Genomic DNA, 19,150 nt, shown 5'->3' on the forward strand with positions numbered 1-19,150 from the left:
CTGGGTATTTTTTGTTTGATTTTTGAGTGTAGCGAAGGGTTGAGAATTCGGCAGGTGGGTAATTCAGATAAGGTACATGCGGATTAATGATCCTATGCACGCAGATCTTGATGATGAAATCACAGGTCTTAGATCTCAAGTCCATAAGCTCATAAATGTATTTCCCCTTTTCAGTGATTTTGTCATGAATTCCTTGATTAGTTCTATCACTAGGGATATGTATAGGCAAACCAGAAAAAGAATGTGTGTTGGAATCACTGATAGATCGATATTGAAAGGAAATTTGTCATGAAACATTTTCTTTTAGATTTTTTTATCCTTTACATTATTCAATTATGTTGCATGTGTGACTAATTATTTGTTTCTCATGTGAAACTGGACCAACATTCTGGAAGCAAAGCTGAGACCACTGACCCAATTCTTGGAGAGTTGGAGGCAAGGTTGTGGCTTAAGTTACTGCTACTTATGCAGTTGCAAGGTTCTACAAACTTCAGCTTGCTTGCTACAGGCTAACAGGCTACAGCTACCTCTGATTTATGTAATTAATTAAGTTTGTCTTTATTTCGATCATGCACTTAATAAAACAAATGTTTCCCTCTTTGGGATTGTAATTTGTGATTTGTGATCTGTGATCTGTGATCAATAAATAGAAAAGGAGGATGCTCCTTTTTGTTCTTTGTAATCACATCGATATATTGTCTTTACATTGAATTATGAAATTTTTGTATTATTTGTTAATATTGATGATTTTATCTTGATTTTACAGTAGTTTGTTTAAGTGTATCAAATTTGCGTTTTTATATTCGCACGCATTGCGTGCATAAAATACTAGTAGTACAATAGTACTACGTATATTCTATCTAATTAAGCAATTGGTGTAGAAAAATTAAAACCCAAATGGCCAAATCTCAACCCTCACGGCAGCTTATATGCATATTTATACAAAAAAGTAGAAGAAAAATAGGATAAAATTTTGTTGGAGTCTATATTTATCATGTTATCTACCAAATTAATCATGGCAAGACTCTAATTTTTTTTTAATAAATCTAAAATATTAGTTAATTATATGGGATGACGTGGAAATCCTACATGGACGCTCTAAATGCTCTCCAAAAAACTCCCCTTATATATATATATATATATATATATATATATATATATATGTATATATATATATATATATATATATATATTAAAGATTTGAAACATGATTAACTCATAATTATGATACATATATATTTATAATCAGATTTTCATGAGGGAAAAATTGGTTTACGTATTGATTGTTAAAGTAGCTTTTAAAGTACATAAACAACTATTTTAAATAAGTCTTTACGATGAGGTTACAATGTCAACAATATTAGGTTATTATTTTGGACAAATTCTATCTAGGGTCGAATTCATCGGAGGGAGGGGGTGCTAACAATCCGAATGAGCAAGATAATATAAAGATGATGGGAACAAAGATAGAAAACTCTTACGGAAAGGGGAGATGGGTAGTATATTATTATGAAGTGTGAATCTCTATTATATAAAGGAACAGCTGAGGTTAATTTGGTAATCACACTTTTCGTGTCCGCAAGCAAAATTACTAAAATACCCTAATTTCGTTGCTTGCTGAATGCTGACCCTCTCTCCCCCTCTCACTCTTTCTCTCTCCTCAACCCTCACCAAATCGCGTCCCTCTCGCTTTTTCTCTCGGTTTCTAGGGTTAGACTCCATCCTCAATTGCTTCCCACCGTCGCCATCGGTCTCTGCCGGAAATGATGCAGCAACCAATATCGTTTTCACTTTGAATAACTTTCTTAATTAGATCTTTTAATTAATTGTTGCATTCATGTAGGTTTTTGGATCGTAACCCTAGAAATTTGTATAATACAGGTTGAAAAAACGTAAGGGAGCAGGGTCCGTCTTCAAGGCCCACGTCCATCACCGCAAACGAGCCCCAAAGGAGCCGCCAATTAAGGAAGCAACCAACAATTATGGTTTGACACCCCTCTCAGTTAGCGAACCTTGCCAATTCTAACTCTAATAATACGCTTTCGCGTCACCTTAGAACTAGGATGGGAATCTAAATCAACTAGCCACTTCAAATTCAATCATAGACTCTCAATTTCTTGACAAGTCCATGAAGAAAGCTCCAATTTTAATGACAAGCATAGTATTTGCAACTACTAAACCAATCAAACATGGAAATCCAAAATTGCAAGTCACAATTTAATCACATCATCAATTCTACAAATTAACCCTACACCCCCAATCATTCCCCAAGTATCACCCCTAACCCTAACAATTGACTACTCACTACTCATTAATGGAACAATTGAAATTGCAAGCAATTGCAAGCTAGAATTTACGAAATTGAAAAGAATTACGAAATTGCAAGCAAACAAGTTATCAAGCTAGAATTTCCAAGGATTCAATTGAAATCAAATTAGAAAGAAAATCCGAAATTCAATTATCAAAGCAATTAAGGAAAATAAAGCAAAAATTGAAAGGATTGAAGTGAAGAGAAATTACTCAAAGCTTGAAGAATCTTGAAAGCAAACTTGAATTGAACTTGAATTTATCACTAGAATTTGAATTGCAAGTGTTTGAAACAAAGAATTCAGAAAAATTCTCTCTCTAAAACTCAAAGCATAAAGCTGAAAAATAATTCTGAACTGAAGAAAATAAAACAAACTAAAACTACAAAATCCAAGAACCGGGCTTTTATTATGGAACGATCACAAAAGAATGCAAATATTATTAAATCGATAAACGAATGCACGCTAATCAATGTCCTAAGTCGAGTGAAATATTTTAGTGTGAAGCATAGATAAATAAGGAATTGCACTTATCTATCCCCCTTCAACCGATCTTACCGCGTCAACTCTCTAGATCCTATTCACCCTCAAAGATAGCTTTCCGTGACGCCGCTAAGGCGCCGGAAAAGACAAGAATTACAAGAGAGGAAAGAAGGCTACTCGACATCTCGGCACGACAATCCTGCTCCATAAATTTGACCAATTCCTCCCTCCACCGACAATGACTCAACTCAAAGGGTCAAGAGGGCTTTTATGGTGAAACGTATAGGCTAGGGGTAAGGGTGTGGAATAAATTTGGAAGTTGGAGCTCAATCCTAAAGTGAAGCACAAAATGAACTTTACTCAGGCAAATAGAACCAAAACAAATTCACACCACTTATTTGGGGCACCCCAAGCTTATTCAACAACAAAACTAAACTATACTCTTTTTGCACTTTTCTTGATTTGATTTTCTCTTTTTTTGTGTTTTAAATAAAACTTTTCTCATTGCCTTGCTTTTCTCTATTTTTGTCTTTTTCTAAACTTTATGCTTTTGCTTTTGCCTCTTATTCAATATATACAACATATTTTCCAAACTTTCAATTCTAACCAACAACCATCACTTCTCATTATTTGCATAAACATTCAAAACCACAAAGCACAATTACTATAGCTTCACTATCACTTCTAAGGGTGAAATAAAACAAAGGCTAATCGACTTGTAATGACCTTATAAGAAATGAAGGGGAAAAGCCCAAATGGCTAGCAAGGGGGTAAATGCAAACAAAAATATGAGAGGAAAATAAAAATAATGTCCTTAACTAAAAATAAAAATAGTCACCGAAAGAAATGCCTCTATCGTCCCCTAAAGTAGTTCGGTCGCGGTCTCGAGAAGGAAAAAGTCAAACTCGGGATATTGGAAAGTCAATGCCAAGGATCCATGCCACTCAATATTTGTGTTTGAGAATTGGGATAGAAAGAATAAGATCCTCACATATGGGTAGCAAATACTATCCTCTTCGGCTTCAAGTCACTAGAGAGAACGACACCATCTTACCACAAACCAAGGGTTCAAGACTCATGCTATCCAAAGTTCTAACCGACTACCTTTACACCCAAATCCTAGACTCGAACCAAGACATTCAAAATCGTGCACACCTCTACCAATTAGGAATAAAAGCATTCTAACCTACAAGTTCCAATTTTATTATGCCCGAATCAAGAATAAATCCTAAAAACTAGAAAAACTTGCCTTGACAAAAAGGAACTCAAAAAAGTAAAAGGAAAGAAAAAAGGAAAAGGAAACGAAAAAGAAAAGAAAAGAATGAAAAATGAAATAAGAAAGGAAAAGGAAAACAAAAGAAAACAAAAAGGAACCTAAAATCAAAGAAACTAACAAGAAAATATATACAAGAGCACACAAATGCACGCAATCAATGACATGAAAATCATAATGGCAACCACACAATAAAATCTCCCCCCAAGCTCGAATTAGGCCATGTCCTCAAGGCCTAAAACGAAACAAGGAGGGGCACAACTACCCATCCAACCAATGCCCCACATGAATAATGCCCAATCCCAAAGAATGCATGTGAGTTAGAAGGATATTACCGGAGATGTCGTGGGAGCAAGTCCCGCAAAGAACCGGAATAACTAACGAACTCACCAAAAATATCATCGGGCATGGCAAAGGTGGAAGAATTGAATCCATACCAAGAAAACGCACCAAAAAGAAAAACTAAAAAAGAATCAAGAAAAATTTAGTAGACGAGGGCCAAATTGCCAAAACAAACCTAAATCATTGACATAGGTATTTTCGGTCGTTGACAAATACACCTTATCAAACAAAATTTATAAACTCCTAACTAACCGGCTATATGAGCTATAGCGGCAAGCATAGGGATCGTCCCAAGAGAATGAATATGTTTAACTTTTCAATCTAATGTGTTCAAAAGCTAGTTCGAATGGAAAATGAGTTTATGTAAGAATCTAATGAAAGCAAGAAAAATATCAAATATGAATAAATAAAGAAACTCTAGAGGTTTCGGGAATCGGCAATGGAAGTTGAATTAGGAGAAGGACAAGGTCAACACACATTGATTATGCAACGACTTGACAAATAGGGGAAAAGCAACGAATGACGCGCTCGCCACCTCTCGGATAGAACGCGCTTAGCTCTCTAATCTAGGAAGAGCTCTCGCATAATCCTACAACTAAACAGCTAGCAATTGAAACCAACTCTTCACATGCAACATAGAGATTCACAATCTCTTGCCAAATCAAAATGAAGCACTCCAATCAATCCTAATTGAACTAGCATTTGCAACTACTAATTCACTAGTCATGGAATTCCTAGCATCAAATCAAATTTAATCACAACATCAACATGAATTTCCCTACAATTTCCCCAAATTCATTCCCAAGGCTTCAACCCAAATCTCTAGACTATGACTCCTCAATAAGCATGATTAATATTAAGATTAAACTAAAACTAATCTTAATCATGAAACTAATTGAATTAATGAAACTAATTGAATCAACAAAAATCAGAAAATTCAAATATCAAAATTGGGGGAAAAGTCAAGAAAATTCAAAATATGAAAATCTAAGAATCAACAATGAAATTAAAGCTTAAACGAAATTAATGAAGCATTAAAAGAATGAAAGAACAAATTAAAGAGAAAAGTAAGAATTATACCTTGAATGATTGAAATTGCATCAAAATTGAAGAACACAAATGAAGAACAAAACTCAAATGAAAGAGAAAAGAAATCTGAAATTTGGAGTTTGAATCAACTAAGAATTGAAGAATTTGAAGCTAAGAATCCTAATCCTAACCTCTAATCTAAGCCCTAATCTAATTCTCTCTAGAATTCTAATTATCAAATTCTAAATGTGAAACTAATTGACTACATCTTCGAAACAATGCTGCGAATTCTCTTTTATAAAAGCAAACCCGCGCAGCTGTGCGGTCGAATAGAGGGTACGTTCTATCGCACAACTTCGTGTTCGGTCGCACAACAGAAATCAGGAGATACTGTAAACATTCTGCCCATCTGTGCGCCCAAGCTCTGTACCACGACCGCACAGCAGGCCTGTGCGACCGCACAGACTGGCTGTTCGACCGCACAACGTTGTAGCTGGCAGTTCTGTTGCGCGCTGCTGTGGCTGGTCTGTTTGCGTGCCATTGCTACTCGAGTGCTGCTGTAGTGTGATGCTTGATGTTTGGAGCTGTTTACATGTGTGATTGCAAGGCTGTAGCTGCTACAGGGACTTCAAGGGAGCTCGTTGGTGAGCACAAGAGGCTGCTACAAAGGCAAGTGCACTGCTGTTCGTGAGGCTGTTGTTGTGGCTGCTTGTGTTGCGCGCTGCTCTTGCTGCTTAGCTGGGCTGTTTCCACGCTGCTGGCCACTCAAATGCTCATGGCTCGCTTCGTCGCTGCGCAAAGAAACATCATCGCTGCATTCATCAAATAACGAATAACCAATGTTATCGAAATCGCCTAGCATACTTATTAAATCGCAGAGCATATTATTAAATCGTATCGCACTTTTGCAAATCGTAAAATCATATTAAACATCGTCAAGCATAATGACACAATATTTAAAACGTTAATACTCAAAATGACCCTTACGCAATGAGAATGCGCACAAAAGGCACATTTAAAGCAAAAACGACTAAAATCTACGCAAGACGAGAAAATATTACGATTAATGCAAAAATGCGATAAACGAACTAAAAACGATAAAACTAAGCAAAAATAATAATAAAATGCTAATAAAATGAACTAAAATCCTAAGATAAGAGCGACATTATGTCGCTTATCAATCATCAATAGATCATCATGTATGTACAACCATAGAAAGTGGTAAAAGAACCAACAAACCACCAACAAAAGACCAACAACAGACCAACTCCCCAAAGCTAGCCCGCACGGCTCACTTCTCCCCCCAAGCTAAATAAAAGCATACCATCACACAAAAAGACAGGGGAGAAGTGTAGTGGCTCCTAAGAGAGACTCGGGCCGGTGCCTTTCCCCTTCCAATCATACTCCCTCCAATATTCATCCCGGGCACGACGATAGGCAAGGGCTTGCTCGTCGGTGAAAGGGGTGAAGTTGAAGTTGGGGTCCACATCGGGACCCGAGGCATCAGAATGAGGGGGCCAAGAATAATTGGGCTCAAGGGGGTAATTGCCTTGGTGAGGCTCTCCTCTAGGACCATCCCAACCGCCAAAGTAACCTGCGGGCCACCCGGTGTATCCCACGGGCCAATCGCTAGGCCGCTCATCCGGCATAGGCGTGGGGTACATAGGGTCGCCGCAATAGTCACTCCCCCCCATTTTGGAGTAATCGTAAGGAGGGTACGAAGGAGGGGGGGTGACATTGGGTTGGGAATGTCCGGTCCAATAAGGGTAGGTAGGTGTATGATCCTCGTTCCAACTAGGGATGGGCCCTTGTTGGGGTGGATGATATGGATAGTTGACATAGGGCTCAAAATCCCCTTTGTCCACGTGAAAATCATACACCCGCCTACCATAGTAAGACGAGTCAAAATCACCATAAAAAGCCACCTCGCGGCTCTCTTGAGGGGCAAGAGAAGCTAAAGTACGAGCTTGCTTCGTTTTCCCTTGCAAGATAGCCGCAAGAGTGGATTGCAATCCATTAAAATTAAAGAGAGGAGAGGAAGAAGACGTACCACCCTCTTGGAGGGGAGGCTCCATGGCCATTGAAGTAGGCGGAGGAGGAGGAATAGGACCACGAGCGGTAGAGAATTGGGGAGCACAGGGAATCAAGTAGCGGATATGAGGAGTCCATGAGGTAAGGAACCGATCGGGAAGAACGCACCAATCGGAACTCTTGGCACACCAAACATAATGATCCTCCTTGTCCTTGTACTTGATCAATTTGGCATTTAACATAGCTTCGATATCTAAGAACTCACCATCAGGAATGGGTGTCAAGGCCTTGAGATCATCCACAAAAGGATCGTTCGGAAGAGCCCGCAAGAGGAGAGTGAGCATACCCACAAGAAGGATATCCTCACTAACCGAATAAGCATTCCGGACATCTGTGATCCTTGAAATAAGAAGTTGGCCAAAATCCAATGTTCCCATATCGTCCCTTGTAGCCAACCAAAGGGCACCAAGCTCCGTGCGCGACAAGGCCCCGGTAGAGCTCTTTCAGAATAGGGTGTAGATAATGAGCCGGATAACATATCGGACGACCGGGTGTTGAAAAGATGAAAACTTTGCCGACGCGGAAACAAAATTTCCCCTTTCGCCAGTGAGAGAGCGCCACCAACCATGCTCTTCGTAAGACTCCAAACATTCACTCACCGGGTTGGTGATAAGTTCCTTGTCCGAAGGAATGGAGAAGAAATCGTTGATCTCTTTATGCGTCAAAGTGTGACGGTTGTTGAATACTTGAAATCTCAACTCAACCGATTCTTCCTCATCTTCAACTACCACGCTCTTCCTAGCCGACGCTAGGAACTCCAAGGTCACTCACTTGTAGGTCTTGGCGTTCATTTGCACAAACTCCTCCCAATCAAGACCCGAAATCAATGTATCCACCTCCTTTTCAATCCCCAAGTCCCTTATAGTTTTCTTGTGGTAGAACTTGGTTGGACAGATGGCCCTCTTAGACAACTCGGCAAAATAATCCCAAGACTTTTGTTCTTGGAACTCAATTCCGTAAGTCTCAAGGTCTGGAGGAGTTGGGGCCTTCCTCTTGGGAGGGGCGTTGGGACCTTTCTTTGATCTTTTGGACATCAAGATAAGCTAACGATGAAATATATATACAAAACAAGCAAACATAAACCAACTACGAACCAAAAGAAAAAACTAATTTAGTCTACAAACCAACATAACCATACACCAAAACACTACAAAAGCTCTCCAAGAAGTTCAAATCGATCAATAGCACTCCAAATACTACTCCACATCCAAGAAAAACAAACAAGCTAAAAATGCAGCTAAAATTTACCAAGAGTCTAGAATCTATCAAGTATAAACAACTAAGCATGCTTAACACTTCTAAACAATTAAGGACTACACACATAAACAAACATGCATCACTAATTAACCGAAAATCACAAATTCAGAAATTTCCAAAAATATCATGAACATGGAGAATAATAGAATGACAATGAAGAAGTAAGGGGAAGAAATCGTCACCAATAGTAGAAGAAGCAACAAAGATCAATCCCAAGTAATCTCCAAAGCTCCAAATGCACCAAAAGTGACCAATTGAAATTTCTAGAGTAAACCCTAACTTTTGGGCGGTTTTTTCTGAAAATATGAAAATTTGAGATCTTAGGTTTGAAATAGTGATGAATTTGTGAATGTGAAGAGGTAGAGAGTGAAATTAGTGTGAGGAATCAAGCAAGAATGGTGTAGAATTGGAGTATGAGGAGTGAGAATGGAGAAGAGAGGAGAGTTTATGGTGTTTGAGAGAGAGGAGAAGTCGAATGAAATAAAAGTGTTAGAAGGGATTCGCGAATTATTAAAAACTGCAGTTCTGACAACCCAGGCCTGTGCGAGCACACGAAAATTCCGTGCGATCGCACAAGATTTTGGTGCGAGCCCACAACCCCTTACCTGATCGCACAGAAATTGTATTAGCTACTGATCAACTTACCAGACTGTGTGCGAGCGCACACCTAAGACGTGCGATCGCACAAGATTTTGGTGCGAGCCCACATATACTAACCCGATCGCACAGAAATAGTGTTAGCAACTAATCTGCAGACCAGACCGTGTGTGAGCGCATACCTAAGTTGTGCGATCGCACAGGACCCGAAATGGCAGATTTTGTGCGATCCCTTCACCTAAAAAAATAAAGCTAGAAAATAAAAAGTTAATAGACAAAAGCAAAATAAATCTAAGAGTTAGACAATCGGGTTGCCTCCAGGGCAGCGCTCTTTTAACGTCATTATCTTGACGAATCCCCCCAAAACTCATGGGGCACAAGAGAGAAAATATCAATACACGGGTTGCCTCCCGGCAGCGCTCGTTTAACGTCATTAGCTTGACAAACCCCCCATGGGGGGTGAAATGAAACGAATTTTGGATCGTCACAAGTCAAAAAGCTCCTTTTTGCCTCCTCGGGCACAAAAATCTTAGCAAAACCACCACTCATAGAGATGCCATCAAACCAACTTCCCCTAGGCTTTTGTTTGCCTTTCTTGGCCTTCATGCCCTGGGGGTGCTTACTATTGAAAGATGAAGTTCGTGCTCCATCATCATCTAGATGCATCCCGAATGTCTTGAGAATGGTTGTGACATCATCAAAGGCATCGCCCAACACCATGGGGCTCACAAGAACCTTCTTTTCATTGAAGTTGTTCCTAGCAAGCTTATCATCAAACTTAAAAACACAAGAGTTGTTAGAAGGGTTAGCATGTATGCAATGATGCTCAATGCAAGCAATAATATCTATCTTCATGCAACTCTTCATCTTATAACAACATCCATTATCATTAGGAAGCTTGAAGCTAGCCTTGGCGTCTCCCACCTTCAAGGTGATAAGACCACCTTGAACATCAATAAGGGCCCCTACCGTGGCAAAAAATGGCCTTCCTAAGATAAGAGGGGTGTGGGCATCCTCATCGATGTCCAAGACAATAAAGTCAACAAGAAAAGTGAGCTTCCCTATCACAAGGGGAACGTTATTAACCCAACCCAAGGGGAACATAACTGAGCGATCGGCTAGTTGTAAAGACATAGGGGTAGGGGTGAGGTCACCAAGATTATGCTTCTCATAAATTTTGTATGGAAAAATACTCACACTTGCCCCCAAATCACAAAGAGCGTTATCAAATTTTAGCTTTTGAATGCTACAAGGAATCGAGAAACTCCCGGGATCCTTGAGCTTTGAGGGAAACGAGCTTAGGATCAAGGCACTACAATTCTCCGTGAGAATAATGTGCTATTTGCTTAAGTGCCTCGGTGAAAGACAATTACACATAAATCTTGCTAATCGTATCAAGAAACTTAGAAAATTGATCATCTAACTTTTTTCCAACAAACTTTTGAGGATAGGGGAGTTTGGGAGTAGGGAGAGGTAGAAGAGTAGCCTCCGTTGGCTTCAAACCATCACTCACATCATCAACGTGAGACTCCCCTTCGCCATTATCATAGTCCGTAGACTCAACTCCCTTAGACTCTTCCCCCCTAGAACAAGAAGCTTCACTTAGCTTAGCACCATCATCTAGAATTTTCCCACTCCTAGTCACAACGGCATACATTTTCTTAAGAGGTGCTTGACCTTGGAGTGGGAGACTAGTATGCACTTGATGCTCCTTGATGGTGCTAGCAAGTTGAGATAGCTGAGTTTCAATCATCTTAAGATGAGTATTGGATTGCTTGAATCCATCCTCAAATTCCACATTTTTCCTGGCTTGCGCCCCCACAAACGACTCCATGAGAGCCTCAAGACTAGACTTGAGAGGCGGGAGCGGCGGAGGAGCATTACCAAATCCCGTAGGATTAGGTGGAAATTGAGTGCCATAGGTCTTAGGTGCATTGAATCCGAGAGGAGGATATTGGGAATTGCCATATTAGTTTCCCGAATTCAATGGATATCCCCCACTAGAAGATCCCCTATATTGCCCATATTGGTAGTTGTAACCCCCTCCACCTTGGTGGTTTGGGTTATAACTATCTTGGTTGTATTGAGTTTGATTACCTAGGCCATTGGGTTGACCATACAAAGCTTGGCCTTGATAGCCTTGCACCCTATAGTTAACCCGACCTTGATTATCAAACCCTCCTCCTTGGCCTTGGCCTTGGTAGGATCCACCTTGATAAGCATGCATAGGAGGGCCTCTAGGTGCTTGTCTATTAAAGTTTGGGTTCAGGGGCCCATCATATCTAGGCCTCTCATTCATAGAATTTGCATATTCCACATCAAATTCTTGTTCATAAGGAGAGCCATGTTCAACATATGAGACATTATGCAATAAATGGCACATGCTAGGGAAATGACCATGCTCACCACAAATATCACCAAAAGATGTATCAAGAGGCATTGTGTTGTAGGAACTAACCTTGCCCTTCCCCTTAGTGAGAAGGGTGGCCGATGGTGGAGGAATTGTTGATGGAGATGGTTGTTGACTTGGAGCACTCTCAAGCTTCTGAAGTCCTGAGCTAAGCTTTTCAATGATATTGGCTTTCTCCAAAGCGAAAGCCGAACCCTTGCCATCTTCATACTTCCCCTTGCTATCATAATTCCTAGTCCCCACATGCCATGCTTGGTAGTTTTGCACGACATCTTCGATTATCTCCTCGATTTGGTCCTCCGTCTTATTCATAATTGGACCACCTCCCCCCCCCCCCCCCCCCGCATCAAGACTTGTTTTGGAGGTTGGGCTAAGTCCCAAGTAGAAAGTTTGTAGAAGGAGCCATTTAGATATTCCGTGGTGAGGGAACTCCCTTTGGTATTCCTTAAATCGATCCCAAGCCTCAAATAGGGATTCATCACGCTTTTGCTCGAAGGATTAAATTTTGTGCCGGTTGTGAGGGGGTCGAAAAAGCGCGAGGCTAATGCATGACCTTGTCCCTCGTGGGTGTGACGATTCTTTTTATTCAATCAAGTGTAATTGGATTTCCTGTGAGTATACACCCAATTGACTAGTAATATAGGAGTCGCCATTCAGTTTTTAACGACAATGAGAAAAACTGACAAAACCCGGTTATCGTGACATAAAGGGAGTGCAATTATGTTTGACCACGACGGCCGTAGGTTCCCTTGTGATCCCTGGTGTGGGGATCTCTCAATATACACCCGCAAGGTAGAGATTGAGGGTTATGGGGACTGTAACTACCGAGAGGAGTAATTCGCTCGTCGATAACTCCAGAGGCAGGATATCCTTACTAGCTCAGCATAAATAATCGAAGGGACATGCGTTAACTATTAAACTAATCTGAATTGATTTTAGCAATATACAACATATAATACTAATTCGATCGTGATTATCTGATTTAAATAGCATTAAGGGACCTAGCATGATAATCCGATTTCCCAAAAATATTATATTTGTTAGGCGTGATAGAACAATCATATTAGGTTAGTTTAACAGTTCATAAAAAGGGCGAGGAAAGCAGTTAAATCATCGAAAAGGACACATTACGACGCACCCTTGAGAGGTGCGTCATGGTTCTCAGAAAACTAACCACTTTGACTTTGCTATTTCTCCTTTTTATTTAACGAATCTCAATTATGGGACAGGATACGTTCTGTTCGATTTATGGATCGATTGCGACAGAACGCGTGAACAGTTTCGCAGCGAGAGGCTTAGGCTAAGGGGTTTAGAGTCAATACTCAGAATATATTATGTGTTGTTGTGTGTTTTCACGTCGAAACTAGGGGCCTATTTATAGGGAAGAGTTCGTGGAAAGATAGAATTGCAGAGTTCTAATCCATAAAGAATTAGGAAAAAACACGTCCCAGGTAATTTCGGCGCCCAGCTCTGGGCGTCAAAGATTTCGGCGCCCAGGGCTGGGCGTTGAAAATAGAGATCCATGTAATTTCAGCGCCCAGGGCTGGGCGTCAAAGATTTCGGCGCCCAGCTCTGGGCGTTGAAAGTGATGTCTGGGCCGAATTCTTTGTCAGATTCGGATTCCTGAAATCCGTAGAGTTGGAGATTAATTCGAGTCTTTTAGCGCGTATCAATTTTGTGACGGAACGCGTCTGGGCCCGTTACGAACTCTAGGCTCGTTAGGATTTCGATTAATACGTAACTCTTATTTCCGAATCATATTAGGAATAGGATTCTCAAGTTTTCTATCTCATTTAGGATTTATGTTGGAATGCAACACCTAATTCTGACAGGTTTCTATCTTTTATGATTTGCCACTCTTAGAAGCTACTTTTTACGGCAATTACTATTTTTAGCAGGTTTCCATAAATAGCTGGTTTCGGGTGAAATGAAATGGGGAATCGAGATTCGTTTATTTTATAGGAGATGCGTTGTCAAGTGGAGTTTTTATGCTTTCATCATCGAACCTTTCCCTTGCGGGAACGGGGACAAAAGTAGGTGTCTACAGTTAGCCCCCACTTTGACCGAGTCTTGGAGTAAGACGATGGTCAAAGTATTAGACGGAGTGCGTCACACAAGCCATGGTGTATGTGACCTGTTTTGCGAGGGTCTCACGAGCCCCCGGGTGATAACATTTGACTTAAGGGTCATCACTTGAAGTGTCGACATATTCCTCACGTGTCATTGGGATTTGTCAACTGATAGTATAGAAACTTCCTCACTTTGTCATTGGAAGGATCTAAAGATGCGTAGAAACTCCCTTACTTTGTCATTGGGAGTAACTACAGATGTTTTCGAAATTAAAGCTGTAAAGTGTAATTGGGCCTGGCCAAGCCCAATCACGAGGTAAAACGTTTTTAAAGATTCTCATTTTCAGGGCTAGCTAAACGAGAAAACCCCCTTGTTTTTATAGGACGTAAAACGAAGGAAAATCCAACACATCGTTCTTTTTTGGAAAAACGAAAAACCAATCCTTTAATTTTTGGAAAAAGGGAAAACCAATCCTTTAATTTTCGGAAAAAAGGGAAAACCGATCCTTTAATTTTTCGGAAAAAGGGAAAACCGATCCTTTAATTTTCGGAAAAAGGGAAAACCGATCCTTTAAGTTTCGGAAAAAGGGAAAACCGATAAAAGTTATCGCTGCAGCGACTAAGGACCTGCGCTGTTAGTGACGCAGACCCCGCCCGCTGAAGGTGGGCGAGCCTGTCCGCTGAGGGTGGACCCCCCGTCCGATAGAAGTGGACGAATCTGTTTTGATGTTTTTGAAAATAAGGACCTACGCGGTTTGTGACGTAGACCCCGCCGGCTGAAGATGGCGAGCCTGTCCGCTGAGGGTGGACCCCCCGTCCGATAGAAGTGGACGAATCTGTTTTGAAGTTTGTTTTTTTTTATGAAAATAAGGACCTACGTGGTTTTTTTTTTGAAAATATGGCCGTTGTGTGCGGTCCATTAATCAGATTGCTTGAATTGTTTCATTTTTTTTTGAGCAACGACTGATTTTGAATAGTTTGCTTAGAAGCTTGATAGGGTTTAGGCCCATTCATGAAGTGGGCTCAAACATCGTGCCCTTTAGATTGTTCAAACATTTGCTTCGAGATTTTTTTTATTTTGCTATGGTTGTTTCGTAGCTTGGAGCTCCCAAGTATGCATGTTGGGATGCTTCCTTTTGGCGTACGATTTTTGTAGGTTCTTTCGAGAAAGATGCCCTGGGGTTCCGCTCGTGTAGGTGCGAGCTATCCCTTTCGTGGTAGGTAATATTTTGCTACCTTTAATCCTTAATGTAGAAGTCGTGTGGCTTGCATTTGGGCGATAAGTAGTCTTTGCCTCTTACTCTTGGTCGTGCTTGCATTAGTGCAATGTGCCTTACCCTTTTTTAGACTTGTACTGCGGGATTATGGTGCAACGCAGGCTTGTGTGGCCTAACGGCGTGTCTTAGAACATTCCTCCAAGTGTTGGGATATCATTATTTGGAGTACTTCATCGCGCTGAATCGTTCAAGTGCTCGAACAAGTGTAGCACCTTCTGCGTGGGTTTGCACGGCTTATTACTTCGTTCGATGCGATGATTCACAGGTGTTTCTTTCTAGCACGGCTTATTGGCTAGCAGAAAGATTCAGCGCCCAGGCTGGGGCGTTAAAGATATCGGCGCCCAGCTCTGGGCGTTGAAAATGATTTCTGGGCAGAACTTTGACAGTTTTTTTTTTTGATTGATTTTTTTTTCTTTCGCTTTTGCTTTGGAACGAGGTAGACTGTGTAACGGGCGCTTGTAGGGCGAGCGTTATGTGCAGTGGTTTGATCGGAGTTTTGGTGACTCACGATTTTTAGTTACCCTTGTTAGTGGGGTGACTTTATATATTCTAAGTAGTGCTTAAGAATTTGGGAGGGGTTGTAGCCATTCTAAGGTTCATTTTGCACGATTAAAGCTTAGGATTGAGCCCATATGACATATGTATAGCATTAGCGTCGAGAATTTGCGATAAAATCGTCATTTCGAGCATTTTTAGAGTGTTTTTCTCAAGCCCCCAATTGTAGCTACGGGATTGGCTTGGTGCTATAATGCTTTGCATACGTCTTTATGCATTCATGGTGACAGGGATCATGAATAGTTTGAACCAGACTTGTTTAGTGCGAGGTACGTTCGAGTAGTGACCTGCTACTTCTCTTGTAAATGTCGTATTATGCGACATCGCCATGGTCAAGGTAGTAACATGTGGAAGTGTGCCTTGACCAAAAGTTAGGTGCCTTTCTTTACCCATAATCATATTTGGAAATCTTTTGACTCGCTTGCAAAATTGAGATAAACGCATACTTAGCTTAAACCAACGACACTTTATTATGTTCGAAAAAGTCTTTGAAAATTATTTGAAAATTATTTAAAATCCGAGTCCTACTGTGTACAATTCGAGGTGTCCTAAGTAAGTTTGACTTATAGAAGGGTTCGTACAAGATTACATGAGTGAATCAAAATACTGTTACGAGTTTTGGAATGCTGTCTAAGGATTTGCCGGAAGCCAGGGTGCAGGCGTCAAGACATACTTGTGCCCGTTTGGCATATGCTTTAGGCTTTTAGGGCCATCTTTTCCAAAATTGCGGGAATATAAACCGTTTTCAAATTGACTTAGATTTACTTGGTGTATGTCTGTATAAAAGGTCGAGGTATACTTAGTTCCTTCCCTATCTCTTTCATTTCAACTTTTAGCCCCAGTTGCTGTTATGTCTTCCCATTAATGATGTTTTTAGATTTCGATTTTAGATGCCCGTGTCATATGTCTGAGTAGGGTGAGCCTTGGTTAAGTGCCAAGTCCTATTGACAATGTCTGATTTTTTTTCAAAGGAGATTAGCAAGCATTTGAATTACCACGAACGGATACCCTGAGTTCGGAGGAACGATGGGGCGATGCCGTAGAACAATCCTCTTTATTGCAAGCTTACTGCCCTTACTATTTGTTGGCGATCATGACTGTGTCTAGTGGTGAAAGAAGGTCTTTAAGCGAACGACTATGTCTAGTGGTGAAAGAAAGTCTTTAAGTGAGTTAGTTCGCTGTAGGGAGGGTCAAGTTGAGTACTTTAGAGGTCATGGGCGCTTGCGCTAGCCCCCATTCAATTGAGGCAGAGCGATCTTTTGAGTCTTGGCTATGCGCCTAGGAGTGTGAGTGCTCCTTCTGGCAAGGTACGTGCCTTTATTATTTTTCGATGTGTGCTCATTAATTTTGGCATCTTGGTGACTTGGATTCTTCCTTTGACTTAAATTTTTCTTTCGACTTGGGTTGCAAGTAATTAAATTTCAACAAGGGACTTCTATTTTTATTCTTGTTATTCTATAGGCTTTAATATTTTTGCAAATTGGTTGGACCGAATCATGGATTGCCTACGTATCCGCCTTAAATAGATTTAATTTGGAATCAGGTCTTGCGTAGTTCTTAGCCTAGAAAATGGTTTCTTAGAATGCCAAATTCGATAAGTATGTTCTGAGGTGGAAACATATTGTTTGAAACGGTAGAATAAGTGAAGTTTATTTTTATCTTAATCTGCTGCCTTGTCGTAAGCCAAAAAATTTGTTTTATATTTTTTTTTTTGATTGAGTACATGTATTTCTTTGGTGGTACGTATATCTGAATACGTGCTGTACCCCTCCAAGTGTTCGTTATTTTTCCGTGCATGTGCGGATAAAATGACGAGCACTTTTGGACAAAATTTGGCAGGCAGAGAGATTCAGCGCCCAGGCTGGGGCGCTAAAGATTTCGGCGCCCAGCTGTGGGCGCTGAAAATTATTTCTGGGCGGATCTTTTTTGGTGCGCTAAATGCTTCTTTTCCCTTTTTTAGACGAACTTTAAAGGCGCTTTGCAAAGTATATTTTTTTTTTTTTATTATTATTATTTTTGTGAAGCGTTAAGTGTAGAATGTGTTTTTCATTTGTCTTCTTTTTTTTATTCGTGACTCAAGACGGCTTGAAAGACGGGTTGAACGAGATAGGATAAGTTGTATAGGTATTAGTCGAGCATGAGGATTACTTCTACCAAGGCCAATGAATAGCATGGGGACGGCTCAAGGGTATATCAACAGGATGTATCCAAACAAGTTATACGGTCATTGTGCTAATGGTGGTGTAGGAGCAAGTTTTGAAAATAATGGGTATGACGCACGTGTCAATGGCCGTGCGTGGTTTGCAGTTGACAATAAGTTCAAGAACAAGAGTCGAGGTAATGGTTTCTTGGGTTATGGTAATGAGAACATGGATGGGTTAGATGAGCTGAACAGGGGCCCAGAGCGAAGGCGTATAAGAGCATAAGGATTGGAAAGGGTAGACATCGTAGAATTTTATGATTTGGATTGGTTGACTCAATTCTTTTCCTTCGTTTACTTAGGTAAATGTTGCACTACGGGATAAGTATTCCCTGGCTTGCTCTTTTCGCTCTCCCTTTTCTCTTTCTATTTTTTCTTTCTTTTTTCCTTGGGATTCCTCCCTAACATAAATTCTTCAATTTTTAATTTGGGCTAAAAGGTAGAGGGTTGTGGTCTTTGAGTCACGAGGCGAGACTGAGTGAGCCTCGTTTGGTAGGCCTATAGTGGACCTTTAATTTTAGTAGGCCTAGGGTGGACCTTTAAATTGTCTTACTTTGCAAGCGTATTTAGTCGTTTCTTAAAATATGCAAATAGCGTAGATTCAAAATGTTGTTTTTACCTTATTTAATTTTAACGAAAGAATTACATCGAAAGTAATTTTTTTGTTTCTTTGAGATTCCAGTTTCTGGGATTTAATTGGAAGTTGTGATTTAGACTCAAACTTTCATTAATCTTTCTGATTATAACCCGTGTATGAATACAAGGAGGTGGCCTAGACTCAAAATAATGACGTGGCGTAAGCCTATAATACTTGACCAAGCAACTCTCAGACTTAGGCTAATTGGACCATAACTTTCGTTGGTTGACACTTTAGATTTTAACCCTTGGGTGTTCATTTGTCATGCGCCATTTTGTTTAATGTTGGCAAGGTAGTTAATTGGGGAGATCGAATTTTTATTTTTGCAAGACTAGAATCATTAGTGCGGCTTCCCTCTTAGTGTGTATTGCTTTACCCCAATGGTAGCCTTATGGTATGCCAATTTGGGTATTTTCATGGTTCGTCATGTTGCATTCATGGAAAATCTTTTAGTTCGTACTTAGGCGTATTTCAAGGAGCGAGTGACTCGAGAGGACTATGATAGTCGTGACCCAATGTGATTATAAGCCTTGAGGCCATTAATTTTTTCTTTGCCAATGGTGTTGACACCTTAGGTTTACTTTGGGGGTTGTGCGACTATGTGGGAATGATTTTCAGAATGTG

The 19,150-nt window shown here is 40.4% G+C and overlaps 1 non-coding gene across 1 annotated transcript; it reads left to right on the forward strand.

Moving 5' to 3' along the window:
- Positions 1 to 12,200: 12,200 nt before the first annotated feature.
- Positions 12,201 to 12,306, forward strand: LOC130460393 (small nucleolar RNA R71). Its single transcript, XR_008920271.1, has one exon. It is a non-coding gene; the product is annotated as a small nucleolar RNA R71 (small nucleolar RNA).
- Positions 12,307 to 19,150: the final 6,844 nt, after the last annotated feature.

Source organism: Spinacia oleracea, chromosome 4, assembly GCF_020520425.1.
Source record: "Spinacia oleracea cultivar Varoflay chromosome 4, BTI_SOV_V1, whole genome shotgun sequence".
NCBI classification, from domain to species: domain Eukaryota; kingdom Viridiplantae; phylum Streptophyta; class Magnoliopsida; order Caryophyllales; family Amaranthaceae; genus Spinacia; species Spinacia oleracea.